The sequence below is a fragment of the Musca domestica genome, unplaced genomic scaffold, assembly GCF_030504385.1.
Source record: "Musca domestica strain aabys unplaced genomic scaffold, Musca_domestica.polishedcontigs.V.1.1 3, whole genome shotgun sequence".
Classification (NCBI taxonomy): domain Eukaryota; kingdom Metazoa; phylum Arthropoda; class Insecta; order Diptera; family Muscidae; genus Musca; species Musca domestica.
Genome location: NW_026712299.1, coordinates 15,113,932 through 15,133,967, shown reverse-complemented (window position 1 = coordinate 15,133,967; position 20,036 = coordinate 15,113,932).

The following is a 20,036-nucleotide window of genomic DNA, read 5'->3' as shown; positions in this document are numbered from 1 at the left end:
ATCAAAGCGTGCCTAGTCGAAATAACGGTTTTAGACCCTAGGTCTCTTTGGACCAAATCCGTTTCAGAACTTTTAGAGTCGATCTAGCGATATCCGTCCGTCTGGCTGGCTGGCTGGCTGGTGCGCATGATAACTCTCGAAGGGAGTATCCGATTTGGTCCAAACTGGGTACATAGTAATATTGTTGTCAAATTTAGATCGAGTTCGGAAATGGGCACTATCGGTCACTCCTTCTAGTACCTCCCCCACAAAAGATCGAAATTTTCAAAAAATATATTTTTTGCACAGAAAGGATAATCCAATTTTGCTTCAACTTTGCAAATCCTAATATTTACGTCATTGCTAGATCAGGTGTGAAAATGGACAATATCGGTCCACTCCATCATGTACCTCCGCCACAAAGGGTCAACATTTTAAATAATTACAACTCTCATAAAATGTGATGTAAGAGTCCGATTGTCTTCAAATTTCACACATACAAATATTTTTATTAACCCAAGGTCTGGTGTTAAGATGGACAACATCGGTCCACTCCTTCTGGTACCTCCCCCCACAAAAGGTCCAAATTTTCAAAAAATATATTTTTTGCACAGAAAGAGAAAGGATAACCCAATTTTGCTCCAACTTTGCAAATCCTAATATTTGCGTCGGTGCTATTTCAGGTATGAAAATGGACAATATCGTTCCACTCCATCAAGTACCTCCCCCACAAAAGGGTCAAAATTTCAAATAATTACAACTCTCATAAAATGAGATGTAATAGTCCGATTGTCTTCAAATTTCACACATCTCAATATTTATGTTAACCCAAGGTCTGGTGTTAAGATGAAATATATCGGTCCACTCCTTCTGGTACCTCCCCCACAAAAGCTAGAAATTTTCAAAAAAAAAATTCTGCACAGAAAGGAAAGCATTAATCTAATTTTGCTCTAATTTTGCAAATCCAAATATTTGCGTCAGTTCTAGTACTTGTGCCAAAATGGATAGTATTGGTCCACTCTATCAAGTGCCTCTCCCACAAAGGGGCAAACTTTTGAATAATTATAACTCTTAAAAATATGATGTAAGAGTCCGATTGTCTTCAAATTTCATACATCCTACAATTTTTGTGAACCCAAGATCTGGTAGTAAGACGGAATATATCGGTCCCCTCCTTCTGGTACCTCCCCCACAAACTCTCAAAATTTTGAATATCCATGAGGTTCATAAAAATCGAAATCTACATCCGATTCCATTCCAGACATGGCACATCTCAATATTTCCATCAACACAAGATCTATTATAAAGATGGCAGAGATCGGACCATTTCTTTTGCTACCTGGTAGTTGGTTCTGACAGCGGTGCAAGTGACGGTCATATAACACCAATTACCGGACCACTTTTCATTGAGTCGTTGAAACCTAAAGTAATCTCGCTAATGTTCATCAGGCCGACGCATTGTAAAGCCGTTGCGATATTTATTACTCGTTTACATGCATCAAGGTACATGACGCCATAATCAAATACCAATTGCCACAATCGAAGAACCTCTGTTAGCCTCAACTTAAAGACCAGCCAATTTCTAGCACGGTTAGTTTCTATATTCAAATAAAAATAGTATAATCTCTTTATTAACCCAACACTTTCGAAAACACACTCGAAACTTCAAAACTTTGATCATGATTAATACATTAGAAAACTACGGCTAATAATAGATACCTATCATATCAAATCGGATGCCCTCGATATGCCCCCTTAGCACCAAAATATGTTAATAATTCGACTCATTAAAAAAAAGAATATCGTCGCCAAGTACACGGCAGCACCTGTCCGACAACAACTTCATCCGTCGGACAAATGCCGACACCGATTGGAACGATAGACACAATAAAGATGACAAGTATTAATTTTTGTGACAGTTTACAACATATTATTAATAATTTTGTGTTCGTGTTCGTTCCAACAAGAATATTGTTTTTTTTTTTTTCGGCTCTCTCAATTTCGGTGATATGTTCAACGAACACACACACATTTCCAATCGTTTATTTGCCGTCAATACCGATCGAACGAAAATTATACCTGCCACGGTCTGGGAGCCGAAAAAAAACATTCATATCTCCGCGTTTAATTAAAATGCATAACGTATGACTGGTCAAGCTTGGGCTGGCATTTTAAGCATGGTCTATACAATGTGACGTAATATAAAAATTTTTCGGCTGCTCGGTTGTATTAAAAAAAACAAAAACCAAATGATGGAAAAGATTGGCTTGTCAAGCTGTAGCAAAGCATTGAATAAAACAGCGATTGGATCCCAGCTAGTCAACCAGCCGCGCTGAGCAGATCATATTTGGGTCTGCTATTGATCAAACGGCCAATTAATTATGCTTACGGCCAATCTGCTGCCAGTGCGAGCGTTCAACGCACCAACCACAGTTAACGATTTGAGAAACGCATAAATTTCAGTGATGTGATGTTTTTGCCATCGGAGAGGGCGGGGCTGTTGTGACAACTACATACAAATGTTGTTGTTGTGGTTTTTCTGCTTTATTGTTAAAATTGTTGTTATTATTGTGCGTTGTGCTGTTTGTCATGCTGGGCAATAAAATTGTTGTCCTATGGCTATAACATTTTATTCACGTGGTCGAAACTTATTTTTCAGAGATTTTAAATCCTATTTTTTTTGATAGAAAAGTATTAATATTTTTGGATATGACACCCTGGGAACCAATAATGTCTAGGGTCTCCTCCAGCCGTTTTTAATTATTTTCTATATCTACATATAAACCAGTAAAGAAAGTCTTAAAGTCGGGCGGGGCCGACTTTATGATACCCTACACCACTTTGCTAATTTAGAAGAGCTGCGCATGACAATAACAAGTTTTTATGGGAGAATTCAATCATACACGCAATGATTATAATTATAATTTAAAGTTCAAAGGAATAAATATGCCGAAGTATTTGTATCTTTTAAATTCGGACTTTTATTGCCTATTAGGTGCACAATTAATTTGAAATCGGATAAAAATATATATGGGAGCTATATCCAAATCGGATAAAATTTGGCAAAGATATTTCTGAGCTGTATTTGATATATTTCCCTGAATATCGTTGTTACGGAGTGCATATTACGGATGTGGGTAACAAATATGACAAATCGGATGAACAATATATATGGGAGCTATAGCTATATCTGAACCGATCTTCACAAAATTTGACATATATTAGCTTCTAGACTCAATTCGGTCGTAAGTGCCAAATTTCATCCAATTTGGGCAAATATTAGACGTTTGGTGCACAATCAAAGGTAAATCGGACGAAGTTATATATTGGAGCTATATCCAAATTTGAACCGATCTCGATAAAATTTTGCAAATGTATTTCTGAGCTATATTTGATATATTTCTTTAAATATTATTGTTACAGAGTGCATATTACAGCGGAGGGCAAAAATAACAAATCTAATGAAAAATATATATGGGAGCTATAGCTATATCTGAACCGATTTCGATCCAATTTGGCATACTTATTTTCAGGTCCAATCTGATCGTACGTGCAAAATTCCATACTATTCGGACTGATATTACACGTTTGGTGCACAATAAAAGGCAAATCGGACGAAGATATATATGGGAGTTATATCTAAATTTTGACCGATTATCTCCAATTTCAATAGGGTTCGTCCTTGGGCCAAACAAATGATTTGTGCAAAAATTTAATCTGGATAGGGCAAAAAATGCGAACTGTACTTTGTTTACAAAAATACATGGGCAGACGGACAGACGGACGGACATGCATAAATCGACTCAGAATGTGATTCTATGCAGATCATAAAAAGGAAATATGAGTCTATCTCGTTTCCTTTTGCCTGTTACAAAGAAATGCACAAAGACATAATACCCTGACCACCTTGTGGTGTAGGGTATAATGACCACCTTGTGTTGTAGGGTATAAAAAGTGGTGAAATAACTGACTGACTGAGAATCATCGCCCAGACGAAGCATCTGAAGCAAGAATCTTGACATTTGGCACAAGCGTCAGTCTTGGTGCGTTGGCGTGTGGATTTTTGGAAATTCGTACTAAAAGAGTACGAAAAGTACCTAAATGTAGCATGTATTGAATACAAACAGAATCAGATAGAAATTTGGAATGAGACTCACTGATGGAGTGCAGGATAGATGTACTCCAGGGTTTTGGGAAATTCAAACTTTAAGATCACGAAAAGTTCTAAACTGTTACTAGACTTCTAAAACATTATCATTCAAGATTGGGAAGTAAGTTTGATATATGAAGGTAGTTTGGAAATGTGCACTAAATATGCGAACTGTACTAAATGGTACTGAATTTGGAACAGTTTGGTTTAGGGTGAACGGATAAAGCTAAAATGTAAAATTTTTGTATTCTGGTCCATCTTGGTGGTATGTTTGTTATTAAGAGATGGGTTTGGAAATGTATATTACAGGTGTACGAAAAGTGCATAATAGTACTGTATCTGGTACAATTTGGTATTGGGTGAACAGATAATGCCCGAAATCTGAAAATTTCTATTAGGGTCGCTGTTCATGTGTAGCCAGGACATATGAAAGTGGTTTCGGAAATGTGTACTATAATTGTTCAAAAAGTACAAAATGGTACTAAATGGGGTATTGGGTGAAGGGATAGAGATAAAATGTTCAAATTTGGTTTAATATTACTGATGGTATTTGTGTTTGAGATTTGGCGTTGGTTTGGAAATTCCTCTAACATTTGTACTAAAGTACTAAAGAAAGAAAGGTACTAAATGGTACTGAAATCGGTACTGGGTGAACAGATAGTGCTTGCAGTTCAACATTTTGTATTAAGGTCGTACATATCGAGGACATATGGAGGTCGTTTTGAAAGTGTTTATTATAATTGTACGAAAAGTACTAAACGGTACTAAATTTGCTACTGGGTGGAGGGATAGGGCTGGAATCCTAAAATTTGTTGTTGAGGTCGCCGTTGGTGACTGAAATTGAGATTAAGAGTGGGTTTGGTATATGCAGCCTAAGTGTGCGAAATCTACCTCTTTATCACAAGCCTTCCACCAACAGTACCATTAAGTACTCAATTTGAAACCGTTTGGATTGGGTGCACGGATGAAGCTCAAATTTTCTATTGGGTTCCCTGTTGGTGGAAGGCTTGTGATCAAGAGGTAAATTTGGAAATTTGTACAACCAATCCATGAAAAGTACCAAATAGTACTACATTTGGTACAAATGGGTATTGAGTGAACAGACAATGCTTGAAATCTGAAAATTTGTATTAGGGTCGCTGTTCATGTGTAGTCTTAATATATGGTGGCTGATTTGAAAGTGTGTTTTATAATTGCACGAAAAGTACTAAATGGTACTAAATTTGGTATCGGTTGAAGGGATAGGGTTAAAATCTAAAATTTTATATGTAGATTACTTACTAATGGTATCTATGTTTGAGATTTAACTGTGGTTTGGAAATGCGTCCTATATATGTACAAAGAGTACCAAATGGTACTAAATTTGGTATTATGTGAAGGAATGTCGCTGGAATCCTCAAATCTAATATTGAGATCTCCGTTGATATCTGGAGTTGATATATGGAGGTGGTTTTGGAAATGTGTACTTCAAGTGTACGAAAAGTACAAAATAGTACTATATTTGGTACAATTAGGTATTTAGTTTTTGAAATGGTACTAAATTTTGTATTGAGTGAGGAGGAAGGATGGAATCCTAAAATTTGATATTGAGGTCTGATTTGGTATCTGCATTTGAGATATGGAAATGAATTTGGAAGTGTGTATTATAATTGTAAGAAAATACCAAATTGTACTAAATTTGGTTTTGGGTGAATGGATAGGACTAGAATTAATTATTATTTAATATCATAATTCTGCGAAAAGTACGTAATTGGGCGAAGTGATAAAACTGGAATTCCGACATTTGATACTGAGGTCTCTGTTGGTATCTTCAATTAAGATATGGAGGTGGTTTTGGAAATGTGTACTATAATTGTACAAAAAGTACTAAATAGTACTAAATTTGTTATTGATTGCAGAAATAGAGCTGAAATCCTGAAATTTTATATGGATGTCATTGTTGGTGTCTGTGGTTAAGATATAGAGGTGGTTCTGGAAATGTGTTCTAATATTGTTCGAAAAGCACTAAGTGGTATTAAATAGTACTAATTTAAATATTTGATAAACGGATAGATCTGATGATGATGGTTGTCACTATTAAAGCCTGTAGTTGGGAGAAGGAGGAGGTTTTAGAAATGCGTAGTATGAACGTACGATAAGTGCGAAATGCCACAAAATGTGCTGTTGGATTTTGAGGTCTGAAATTCTGAAATTTGAATTTGAGGTGACTCTTGGTTTCTAGGGTTTGCATATGGAGACATTTAAATTGTTTTGGACGAAAAATTGGATGTGGGTCCATTGTACTATGGTTTTACTGAAATCCTCCTCAGTAATCTTCAAAATGAATGATTTTAAAGATGTTTGGCTTGTAAAGGTAATTTTTTTAAATAGTTTAGTATGGTTTATTAAGTTTTATGAAAACAAGTAAAAAAGCTGTAAGTTCGGCCAAGCCGATCTTTTAATACCCTCCACCATTGGGAACGATTTTGACAATTTTCAAAAAATAAATAAATAAATAAAAATAAAATCCTTTACAAATTCCGTTAAAATCATAAAAATGCCCAACGTAGCCGTTATATTAGGGACCTGCATAGGCAACTATTGTCATAAGCCATTACAATTTTCAAATGCGGAACTTTGGCTAATATCATCAAGATAGGGAGGTACTATTATATGGGGCCTATACCAAAATGTGAATCTGCAAAGAAAAATGTCTGCTTTAGGCTGCAGCATCCATTACGAACTTCCAATACCAAATTTGAAACAATTCCGATCAATAATGTCGCTAAAATCAAAAATAGAGAATACGGGAGGTACCGTTATATGGGGGCTATACGAAGACGTGAACCTGCACAGACAATTTTCTGTCATCGGCCGTAGTATTCATTACAAATATCAAACAGCAAATTTGAAACGATTCCGGTGAATAATGTCGCTAAAATCATCAAAATACCAAATATCGGGAAATGCTGTTATATGGGGGCTATACGAAGACGTAGACCTGCACGGACAATCTCCTGTCATAGGCTGTAGTATCCATTACGAACTTCGAATACAAAATTTGAAACAATTCCGGTGAAAAATGTCCCTTAAACCATCAAAATACCGAATATAGGGAGGTACCGTTATATGAGGGCTATACCAAAACGTGGACCTACATGGTCCATTTTCAATACAAAAAGTCCTGCAGACATAGTATACATTTGAGTAAAATTTTATCAATCTACTTCATTTTATCGGGTCTAAAATGTATACTTCGAGGTGTTACAAATGGAATGACTAACTTAATATACCCTCCATACCATGGTGGAGGATATAAAAATGGATCAATCTGAACAAATTGTGCATTTTGATTACTAAAATGACTAAAACGAAATTTTGGAACGAATTTAAAATTTTAAGGTGGTCCGCTTTCGCTGACGAAGTAGCGAGCATTTGCTAGTAAAATATATTTTTCAAGGAGGTTGTGGATATAACCCTTTTGTTTTTTGTACGGAAGACCTTTTCAGTTCGTTTCATGTTTTTTAAGGATTAAAGGCATCTTCCTGATATTCTATGAGTAGAATAACTCCATGTCTTCTCTAGGTCTTTTATGGGAAAAACATTCCAGGTTTAATATGAATCGAGAACCTTTTTGATGTCATCTTTGGGTCAGGTATTTTATCATGTATTTTACGGTCAGAAGGTCTGTTACAGATTTTTCTGGATAGAATGTCCATTGAATACAATTTCAGGACCTTTATGGATAGAAGATCTGTTTCAAGTATTCCATGGCGTCTCCTTACAAAAATTTTTAAATTACCAAATAAATTTTTATTCATGCTGTTTTTGTTGTTGCTGCTATTTTCTCCTTAATATTCTTCAGCTCAAGATGTTATTTGGTGTTACTGTTATATTCTGTGGCACACACATCAACATTGGCCATCTTGACCGTTGTCTTCAATAATTACAGGTATTCATTTTTTGGGCCTCAAGATGTTTGATGACGGCGGGCTTTTGTCGTTTTGTCATGCTATCGGATGCAGTCGACATGTCAGACAACAAGTTTAAATTTTTTTTGCTTTCTGGCTCGTTTAATACATGACGACTTTTTTGTTTTTGTTATTTCATTTTGTTTTCCTGCGGTAATATATTTTTTAATATTAATTATGAATTTTTAATATTTTTGTGGAACGTCTCGTCGCGCCATTCATGCATTTCCAAAAAATTTCTTAATGTAATTTGTCAGTATCTGGTTTCGGTTCGGTGTGTCCATGGCAATGGTGCTTCGCAAGCGACAGCAAAATTTAATCAACTAAAGTTGGATGTTCCACGTTGGAGCACCAAAAAAAATGAAGAACAGACATTCCTATAGATTTGATTCCGCCTTATGGGTGAACGGCTGCTGCATGAGAATGAAAACATGAACAAATACACAACACATTTCTCACACCATCCAAAGAAATGAGAAAATTTTCACCATTTACCCGGCTGTTTATTGGCAACCAAAAAAATGATTTAATAGCTTCATTAGTTAGCACTTGCTAGTCGTACGACCTTTATGGTCTTGGCAGGTGCTTTCTTTCGTTTTTGTGGTCATTAGAATTAAACACTTCATTTAATGGGAACTCATTAAAATATTCAATGGTTTCGAAAATGTTGGACAAGATATAAATTATTTTGAAATAATTTACACCAGCTGATTGAAAGGTGCATTTTTGAAAAGGCTGTTCCAATAAATATGTTTTGAAAAAAATTATATTAAATAAAAATATTAATGGTCCGGGTTAGGTCTCCAATAGCAAAAAACTTATGAACGGATTTGGTCATGTGTCCAATGTTAGGAAATAACTCCCATCTATGTTATGTCCAAATTTGTCGAATTGAAAAAATGGATAAAATTATTCATTCAGGACTTCTAGATTGTCACAGAAACATAGCCAACTATTACCGAGTGCCGAGTTTGATACAACCTCTTGAAATGTTTATTTTGCCAGTGGGCAGGTAAAATTCGTAAATGGGCCATGTAGGTTTTCATATAGCCCCCATATAACGGTACCTCCCTATATTCCGTATTTTGATAATTTTAGCGACATTATTTACCGGAATAGTTTCAAATTTGGTATTTGAAGTTCGAAATGGATTCTACAGCCTAAGACAGAAAATTTTCTGTGCAGGTCCAGGTCTTCGTATAGGCCTCATATATCAGTACCTCCCGATATTCGGTATTATGATGATTTTAGCGGCATTATTCACCAGAATTGTTTCAAATTACGTATTTAGAGTTCGTTATGGGAACTACAGCCTATGACAGAAAATTGTCCGTGCAGATCCAGGTCTTCTTATAAGCCTCATATATTAGTACCTTTCTATATTCGGTATTTTGACGATTTTAGGTACAATACTCGCCGAAATTGTTTGAGATGTCGTATTTTAAGTTCGTAATGGATGCTACAGCCTATGATAAAAAATTGTCTATGCAGGTACAGATCTTCGTATAGCTCCCATATAAAGGTACCTCCCGATATTCGGTATTTTGATAATTTTAGCGACATTATTCACCGGAATTGTTTCAAATTTGGTATTTGAAGTTCAAAATGGATACTACAGCCTAAGACAGAAAATTTTCTGTGCAGGTCCAGGTCTTCGTATAGGCCTCATATATCACTACCTCCCGATATTCGGTATTTTGACGATTTTAAGTACAATACTCGCCGAAATTGTTTGAGATGTCGTATTTGAAGTTCGTAATGGATGCTACAGCCTGAGATAGAAAATTGTCTATGCAGCTCCGATATAACGCTACCTCCCTATATACGGTATTTTGATGATTATAGCTATATTACTCACCGTTTATTTCAAGTTTCGAATTTGAATATGGTAATGGCTTATGACAAACAAAGCCTATGAAGTCCTATGTAGCGGCTATATTCGGAATTTTTAAAATTTTAACAGAATTATTAACGGATTTTATTTTTTGAAAATTTCCAAATTCACTCCAAATGGTGGGGGGTATTCAAAGTTTGGTCCGGCCGAACTTACAGTTTTTTTACTTTTTTTTAATTTTATTGAATGGAAACAAGAAATGTCGGAAATAGCATCAATTTTTAGAATAAGTTTAGATTTGTTCGAATTGGTCACCTTTGGAAAGAAACAGTCACACGCTGCCCAAATGTTGCTCTGCGGTATTTTGCCCCATTCCCGGCGAAGCGCTTGATCCGGGCGGTGATCCTCACTTTGGTATTTTTTTGTGCCAACCTTGCTTTCCAAAATACTCCAGACACAATAGTCCAATAGATTGGTTTCAGGAGATTTTGGTGGCCATTGTGCGCTAGAAATGAAGCGAGGAACCTCATTTTGGGTGGCGTGTGCTGAGTCCTGTTGGAATATCCAATGTCTGCGGCCAAAATGTTTGCGTGCCCAAGGCTTTAATACACCCTCCAGAATATTTTCGCGATAATATTCGGCATTTATTCTGATTCCACGGTCGATTAATACGAGCAAAGAGCGACAAACGGCTGTTGGTGATGGTGTGGGCCGCCACAACAGCCGATGGTCGCTCTCCGCTCATATTAATCGACCGTGGCATCAGAATAATTCGGCGTTTATATATTATAGCGAAAATATTCTGGAAAATATTTGGACGCAGATCTTGGATCTGCCAATGGGACTCACCACCATCGCACTCAGCACGCGCCACCCGAGAATAGTTACAAAATAAAGTTTTGCACTAAAAAATACCAAAGTGTCGAACACCTTAAGCAAGCGCTTCGCCGGGAATAGGCCAAAATACAGCAGAACAATATTCGGGCAGCGTGTGACTGTTTCATTGGCCGTTTGATGATAATTCATGCCAAAGGTGACCAATTCGAACAAATCAAAAATTATTCTAACATTTGATGCTATTTCCGACATTTTTTGATTTCATTCAATAAAATTTTAAACAAAAATGTAATAATTATGACGTTTGACTTTGTTGCAGTTTTTTTTATCTCACCTGTATATATGGGAGCTCTAGCTATATCTGAACCGTTTTTCACCAAATTTGATGTAATTCCTTCTAGACTGACTTCGACCGGATGTACCAAGAATTCAGGACTTTTGGGCAGATATTGGTCATTTGGTGCACAATTAATCTGAAATCGGTTAAAGATATATATGGGAGCTATATCCAAATCGGAACCGATCTCGATAAACTTTGGCAACGATATTTCTGAGCTGTATTTGATATATTTCCCTGAATATCGTTGTTACAGAGTGCATATTACGGTTGTGGGTACCAAATATAACAAATCGGATGAATACTATATATGGAAGCTATAACTATATCTGAACCGATCTGAACCAAATTTTACATACTAGCTACTAGACTCAATTCGGTCGTAAGTGCCAAATTCCATCCCATTTGGACAAATATTAGACGTTTGGTGCACAATAAAAGATAAATCGGACGATGTTATATATGGGAGCTATATCCAAATCTGAACCGATCTCGATAAAATTTAGCAAATGTATTTCTGAGCTGCATTTGATATATTTCCACAAATATTGTTGTTACAGAGTGCATATTACGGCTGCGGAGGACAAAAATAACAAATCGGATGAACAATATACATGGGAGCTATAGCTATATCTGAACAGATTTCGATCACATTTGGCATACATATTTTCAGGCCTAATATGGGTGTATGTGCAAAATTCCATACAATTCGAGCTGATATTACACGTTTGGTGCACAATAAAAGTCAAATCGGACGAAGATATATATGGGAGCTATATCCAAATTTTGACCGATTATCTCCAATTTCAATAGGATTCGTCCTTAGGCCAAACAAAAGACCTTTGCAAAATTTCATCTGGATCGGGCAATAAATGCGACCTGTACTTTGTTTACAAAAATACATGGACAAACGGACGGACGGACAGACGGACGGACGGACATGCATAAATCGACTCAGAATGTGATTCTATGCAGATCATCAAAAGGAACAATGGGTCTATCTCGTTTCCTTCTGCCTGTTACAAACAAATGCACAAAGACATAATACCCTGACCACCTTGTGGGGTAGGGTATAAAAATGGCTAGAGTTATTCATTCAGGAATTCTAGATTGTCACAGAAACATGGCCAACTATTACCGAGTGCCGAGTTTGATACAACCTCTTGACGACTTCTGTACAAACGATATGTTACCCAGTCGGGATATAAAATATGTGTACATTTGTCTGTAACCTGACGACAGTGACGATAGTATTATATATTTGTTTTTGATAATCTTCATAGAATGCGTTTCTGCATTGATTTACGCTTGCCGTTCGTCTGTCCACATTCTAAGTCGTTTAGCGATGTCCATCTGTCTGTCTGTTGTAATCACGCTGTCTTTCGAACGAATTGAGATGGACGGCTAAAATTTTGCACGCATGTTTATTTTGCCAGTAGACAGGTTAAATTCGTAAATGGGACATATAGGTCCACATTTTCATATAGCCCCATATAACGGCACCTCCCGATATTCGGTATTTTGATGATTTTAGCGACATTATTCACCAGAATTGTTTCAAATTACGTATTTAGAGTTCGTTATGGAAACTACAGCCTATGACAGAAAAATGTCCGTGCAGATCCAGGTCTTCTTATAAGCCTCATATATTAGTACCTTCCTATATTCGGTATTTTGACGATTTTAGGTACAATACTCGCCGAAATTGTTTGAGATGTCGTATTTTAAGTTCGTAATGGATGCTACAGCCTATGATAAAAAATTGTCTATGCAGGTCCACGTCTTCGTACAGCTTCGATGTAACCGTACCTCCCTATATACGGTATTTTGATGATTATAGCTATATTATTCAACGTTTATTTTAAGTTTCGCATTTGAATATGGTAATGGCTTATGACAAACAAAGCCTATGTAGACCTATGTAGCGGCTATATTCGGAATTTTTAAGATTTTAACAGAATTTTTAATGGATTTTATTTTTTGAAAATTTCCAAATTCGCTCCAAATGGTGGAGGGTATTCAAAGTTCGTCCCGGCCGAACATACAGCTCATTTACTTGTTATTTTTTTTAAATTTAATTGAATGAAAGCCAGAAATGTCGGAAATTGCATCAATTTTTTCAATCAAACGCCAAATGAAATTGGTATTTTTTAGTGCCAACCTTGCTTTCCAAAATACTCCAGACACAATAGCCCAATAGATTGGTTTCAGGAGATTTTGGTGGCCATTGTGTGCTGCAAATGAAGAGAGGAACCTCATTTTGGGTGGCGCGTGCTGAGTCCTGTTGGAATGTCCAAGGTCTGCGGACAAAATGTTTGCGTGCCCAAAGCTTTAATACACCCTCCAGAATATTTTCGCGATTTGTTCTGATTGCATCAGAATAAACGCCGTGGCATCAGAATAAACGCCGAACATTATCGCGAAAATATTTGACCGTAGATCTTGGATATACCAATAGGACTCAGCACCATAGCACTCGGCACGCGCCACCCAAGAATGGTTACAAAACAAAGTTCCTCGCTTCATTCCCCGCGTACAATGGCCACCATAATCACCGAATACCAACCCGTTGGACTATTGTGTCTGGAGTATTTTGGAAAGAAAGTTTTGCACTAAAAAATACCAAAGTGTCGATCACCTCAAGCAAGCGCTTCGCCGGGAATGGGCTAAAATACCGCAGAGTGATGGCGTTTGACTTTGTTGCAGTTTTTTTTATCTCACCTGTATATATGGGAGCTGTAGCTATATCTGAACCGATTTTCACCAAATTTGATGTACTTCCTTCTACACTGAATTCGGCCGGAGGTACCAAAAATTCAGGACTTTTGGGCAGATATTGGCCATTTGGTGCACAATTAACCCGAAATCGGTTGAAGATATATATGCGAGCTATATTTAAATCTGATCCGATTATCGCCAATTTCAATAGGGTTCGCCATTGGGCCAAACAAATATTGTTTGGAAAATTTCATCTCAATCGGATAATAAATGCGACTCGCATTTTGTTCACTAGAATACATTTACGGACGGATGGGTAGAAGGACTGACATGCAAAAATCGATTCAAAAAGTTATTCTAAAAAGATCCTCAAAAGTAGCTATGGGTCTATCCCGCTTCCTTGTCCCTGTTACATACAAATACACAAAGACATTATACCCTGACCACCTTGTGGTGTAAGGTATAAAAATTATCCACGATTATAGGAAATATCGAACCCTTTAAATATTTTAGAAAATATGTTAATTCTTCTAACGATAAGTTGAATATATTTTTGAAAAAATCAAGGGTTATAGCATGACATGACAGCCTGCCAAACAAACGACATTTTTATACCCTCCACCATAGTATGGAGTGTTTGTTAAGTTCCTCGAAAAATACATTTTAGGCCCCACATATACTTTGATCAGCATTAAATTCTATGTCGATTTTGCGATGTCCGCCCTGTAGGAATCACTCTAGTTTCCGACGAATTAAAGTAGATTGATAAAATTTTACTCAAATTTATGTTATGTCTGCAGGACTTTTGGTATTGAAAATGGGCCATGTAAGTCCACGCTTTGGTATAGCCCCCATATAACGGTACCTTCCGATGTTCGGTATTTTAATGATTTTACCGACATTATTTACCGGAATTGTTTCAAATTTGGTATTTGAAGTAATAAATACAACAGCGTAAGACAAAAAATTGTCTGTGCAGGTTTACGTCTTCATATAGCCCCCATATAAAGATACCTCCCGATATTCGGTATTTTGATGATTTTCGCGACATTATTGATCGGAATTATCTCAAATTTGGTAGTTGAAGTTCGAAATGGGTACTAAAGCATATGACAGAAAAGTGTCTGTGCAGGTCCACATTTTGGTATAGCCCCCATAAATAGCACCTCCCTATATTGATGATTTTAGCTACTTTATTCACCGATTTTTTTAAGTTTCGCACTTTAATATTGTAATGGCTTATGACAAAAGTTGCCTATGCGGGTCCACGTCATCGTTTAGACTCTAATATGATGGCTGATTTTCATACCGTACAACACTTTGTGTTGGGGGTATTATAAGTTTGATTGGGCCAAAAATTATGTAACACCACGAAATATTGATTTCCCATATAGGAAAGTATATATGGATCTTCCTATCTCGCCGAGCTAAGTCGATCTAGCTTTGTATGTCCGTCTGTCCGTCTGTCCATGTTAATTTGTAATCACTCCACAGGTCGCAATTATGACCCGATCTTCACGAAATTTAAAATGTAGGTGGGGTTAATGTCAGAATAGAACCCTATTTCTTTTGGAGATGATCGCATAAAATTTAAGGATTGAAATGGACCAAAAACTGAAAAATGTACTGATTTTGCAGTTGCTCTACAGGTCACAATTATAGACGATCGAAGCGAAAGTTAGCATGGGGCTAGAGCTTTGGGCTGGGCAGAAGACTTACAATTTTGATGGTCATCGGGTAATATTTAGTGGTTGAAATAGACCATAACATTTGTGTTAAATAAAAGTCAAATTTTCCATTAAACCGCGAATATATTTTTAATCCCGGCGAAATCACAAATAGACGAACAGGTCAATTCTGACCGTTACGTAGATGCCGATAGTAAAAATATCGGATATATATAGCGAAATATATACAATGTGTATACACAAAGGAAGGGGATGTTAGCTAGAATGCTTATATCTCCAAAATGGCTGGAGTGATTTTGATAAATTTTCTAAAATAAAAATGCCCTTTTGGCATAAAAGTATAAAATCTAAAACAATCGCATAAAAAGATACCAATAGTGATGTTAACATAGATTTTGTAGTATTTTGTCACATTTTTTATTTTTTCATATTTTTTATCGCATGCAATTTTTTTAATTTGACTTATAATATTGAAGTGTATATTTTGTAATATTTTTTCCCCTTACAACACAGGTCGGGGTTATTATATATAGATTGCAATTATCGACCGATCCTCACGGAAATTTTCACATTTTTAGACCCAGAAGGCCTATTGTTTTCAAAGATATCCGCAATATATTTAGGGGTTGAAACGGACCAACATATAAAAATGTTCCTGATTTTTCAGCCGTTAAAAAGGTCACGAATAGAAACCCAAGGACACGAAATCTCGCATGAAATTAGAGTTTAGGACATCAGGTGGAATGGACCACTACTAAGGCAATATCTGGGCAGTACTCTATATAATAATTTCAAAAGCAGAATCTTGCAAATCTTGCATGGTCGGCCCCGCACGACTATAGCCTTTGCTTACTTGTTTTTGTTACATTTTTTTCAAGTTTTGTCATATTTTTATCGCATGCTATTTTTTCAATTTGGCTTACAATTTTGAATTGAACATTTTTCTACACCTTGCAAAACTATGTGTTGAGGGTTAGGACCAGAGTTCAAATGGATCAAAAAAATTAAAATTTTCCTGATTTTGCAGTCGCTCTACGGGTCACAATTAAAAACCAATCGACACGGAATTTTGCATGAGGTTAGAGTTAAATACCGCGAAGAACTCTGGAATTTTATATGATCTTTTGTTTTATCATTTTTCGAAATCTTCCCAAATAGATTTGGACGTAAGGGGCCTTTGAACATACTGTAGCGTTGTAGGGTATTACATGGTCGTCCCCGCACGACTATGGCCTTACTTATTTGTTATACCCTCCGCCAAGTATGGAGGGTATATTAAGTTTGCCATTCCGTTTATAACACCTCGAAATATACATATTAGACCCCACAAAGTATATATATTCTTGATTAGCATAAAATTTTATGTCGATTTAGCTATGTCCGTCCGTCTGTCCGTCTGTGGAAATCACTCTAGCTTTCAAACGAATGGAAGTAGATTGTTAAAATTTTACTCAAATGTATACTATGTCTGCAGGACTTTTGGTATTAAAAATAGGCCATGTAGGTCCACGTTTTGTTATAGCCTTCCCTATAACGGTACCTCCCTATATTGGGTACTTTGATGATTTTAGCGACATTATTCACCGAAATTGTTTCAAATTTGGTGTTTGAAGTTCGTAACGGATATGATAGGAGATTGTCTGTGCAGGTCCACGCCTTCGTACAGCCCCCATATAACAGTACCTCCCGATATTCGGTATTTTGATGATTTTTGCGACATTATTCACCGGAATTGTTTCAAATTGGGTATTTGAAGTTCGAAATGGATACTAAAGCATATAACAGAAAAGTGACTGTGCAGGTCCACATTATTCTCCGATTTTTTTTAAGTTACGCATTTCAATATTGTTATAGCTTATGACAAAAGTTGCCTATGCGAGTCCACGTCATCGTTTAGACTCTAATATGATGGCTGCATTTGGTATTTTAAAGATTTTAACAGAATTTTTAACGGATTTTATTTTATTGAAAATTGCCAAATTCGTTCCAAATGGTGGAGGGTATTCAAAGTTCGGCCCGGCCGAACTTACAGCTTTTTTACTTGTTTTTTTTTTTTCAGAATAGTCCCAATAACCCCTATAAAAATATTCTTAAATGATTCAATATTATATCCTTTTAAAAATTTGATTAAAAAATCTTCGAATCTTCTGATATTACTTCTGAAATATTCTTTAAAAACTAATTATTGTAGCTCTGGATCTCATCCCCTTCATGGAAAATTTAAGGCATTTTTGCAAAATTTATTATTAATATATCACATTTTGTTACATTTTTAATGTCTTTAAGAATCTAAGGACTATTTAAAAATTTTTAATGAGCCCACATTAACATTCACCTCTAGAATTTTTTTTTTTTTCAAAATACCAATTGAAGTTGGTGAATGCCTTAATTTTTTTATGAGAAAATTAATGTCCAATCTGAACATTCTAAAACACAACTGTTGCCACTTCATATCTATGACTCTCGAAAAACAAAAAAATCCATGGAACAAATGGTACAAAATGGTATTTTGTACAATTTGACCATTTTGGTTAGTTGTCGCTCACTTTTACACACAGAAGTTGTCGATTTTTTACGATTTTTTGTAATTGCGTTGTTTTTTTCTCTCTCGGCATTGTCGATTAGTTATTTATTGCCATTTGGCTGGTGACCGAACAGCAGTTTGTTAGAAATGAATGTTGAACAAATTAATAAAAATGCAATAAAACAAAATCTGTGAAAATCACCAAAACGTAAATGTCAACTTGTTTTGGCATTTTTTGGCCAACAACAAATCATTTAATGACAAAATTTCATGATAATCGTTTGCGAGAAAAAAAAAAACAAACCCCAACCAAGAAGAAGGAGGACGCACATACGCTCATTCCAGCGAACAACAAACATGCGCACATGATTAACATGACCATAAATGAGACACTAATTAAATACTTGTTAAAACAACACCAAAAACACTTCGAACAAAGCGTTAAAAGGCAACATCAGTTACAATGAAAAAAAAAAACAACAACAACAACAAAAGCTACATTTAACAAAATCTTGTTGTATCCAAGAACGGATAGCCAAAGCCAAGCCGTAGATTCTTTTCGGTGTTCATGTTGTTGCTGCTGTTGTTGGTGGTTGTGAGGATGGTGGTTTGAGTCCAGCCACAAAAAAAAAAAAGCCAACACCATCGCCAGCACCAAACAAAGGCTAAGCAAGTAATTTACACTGAATTTAAGTAGATCCGCGCTTAAAACAACACCAATAACAATAAAACAACACACAACTTACAAAAAGCCAAAAGTAGCAACAACAAGAAAATTAACAAAAAAACGAACTGATTGAACAATTGCTGTTGCATACAGCCTGTTGCTGTTGCAGCTGGTTGTTGTTGTTCTTGTTGTTGGCTATGTTTGCCGCCGAGCGTATTGGGAATGTCAATTGAGCGATGTCATTAAGAATCACCTTCAGCCAGTCAACCGGCCAGCCAGCCCGCCAGTTAGCGAGGAGTAGCACCAAAACCTCCACCGCCACCATCAACTTGCCTCCAGCCATGGAAGCAATTTAATCAAGAATTTACAATGACAACAACACACGGCAACACCACCACTACCCACAACAACACCACCACCAACAACAAGAAGAATTCCAATATTGAAAGGATGGGACAAATACCCAGACAGACATTACATGAAACGCAAAAAATGGTAACAAATGCATTCGCACCAAATAACAACTTTTAATGTTGTTGGTGTTGTTGTTGTTGTACTTCATTGTTGCTATGGCCTGGGAGTTGTTTGAATTGTGGGTTATGTATGTGCAAACTTGTACTTACTGCATGTTTTGCACATCATTGTCGTGCATATGTCAGACATCAACAGGGTAGTAGCTGAGCAGAAGTGAGTCTCAACATTGCATGGGGGGCCTTAATAGGTTTATGGGGATATCTTTGGATAAAAAATATATAAAAGAGTAGTGTAATAACTGACTTATCGAGAATCAAAGTCCAGACGATACGCCTGAAGCTACAATCTTGAATCTTTGGCAGGAGGGTCAGTCTTTTGGTGCGTAGGCGTCTGACAATGGATGGAAAGTACTAAATTGTACTAAAAATTAACTACTTTGTATCGGATAAACGGAATGAGGTAGAACTATGAAATTTGGAATGGAAGTCACTAATGGAGCGCGCAAAAGATGTACCAAAGAATTTTTGGAAATTCGAACAATAAGGTTACGAAAAGTTCTATAATGGTACAAAACTTTTGAAACTGTACCACTTGGTAAAGAGTGATTTGTTAAGAGCTTGATAACTTTTTTAAAAAAAAAACGCATAAAATTTGCAAAATCTCATCGGTTCTTTATTTGAAACGTTAGATTGGTTCATGACATTTACTTTTTGAAGATAATTTCATTTAAATGTTGACCGCGGCTGCGTCTTAGGTGGTCCATTCGGAAAGTCCAATTTTGGGCAACTTTTTCGAGCATTTCGGCCGAAATAGCCCGAATTTCTTCGGAAATGTTGTCTTCCAAAGCTGGAATAGTTGCTGGCTTATTTCTGTAGACT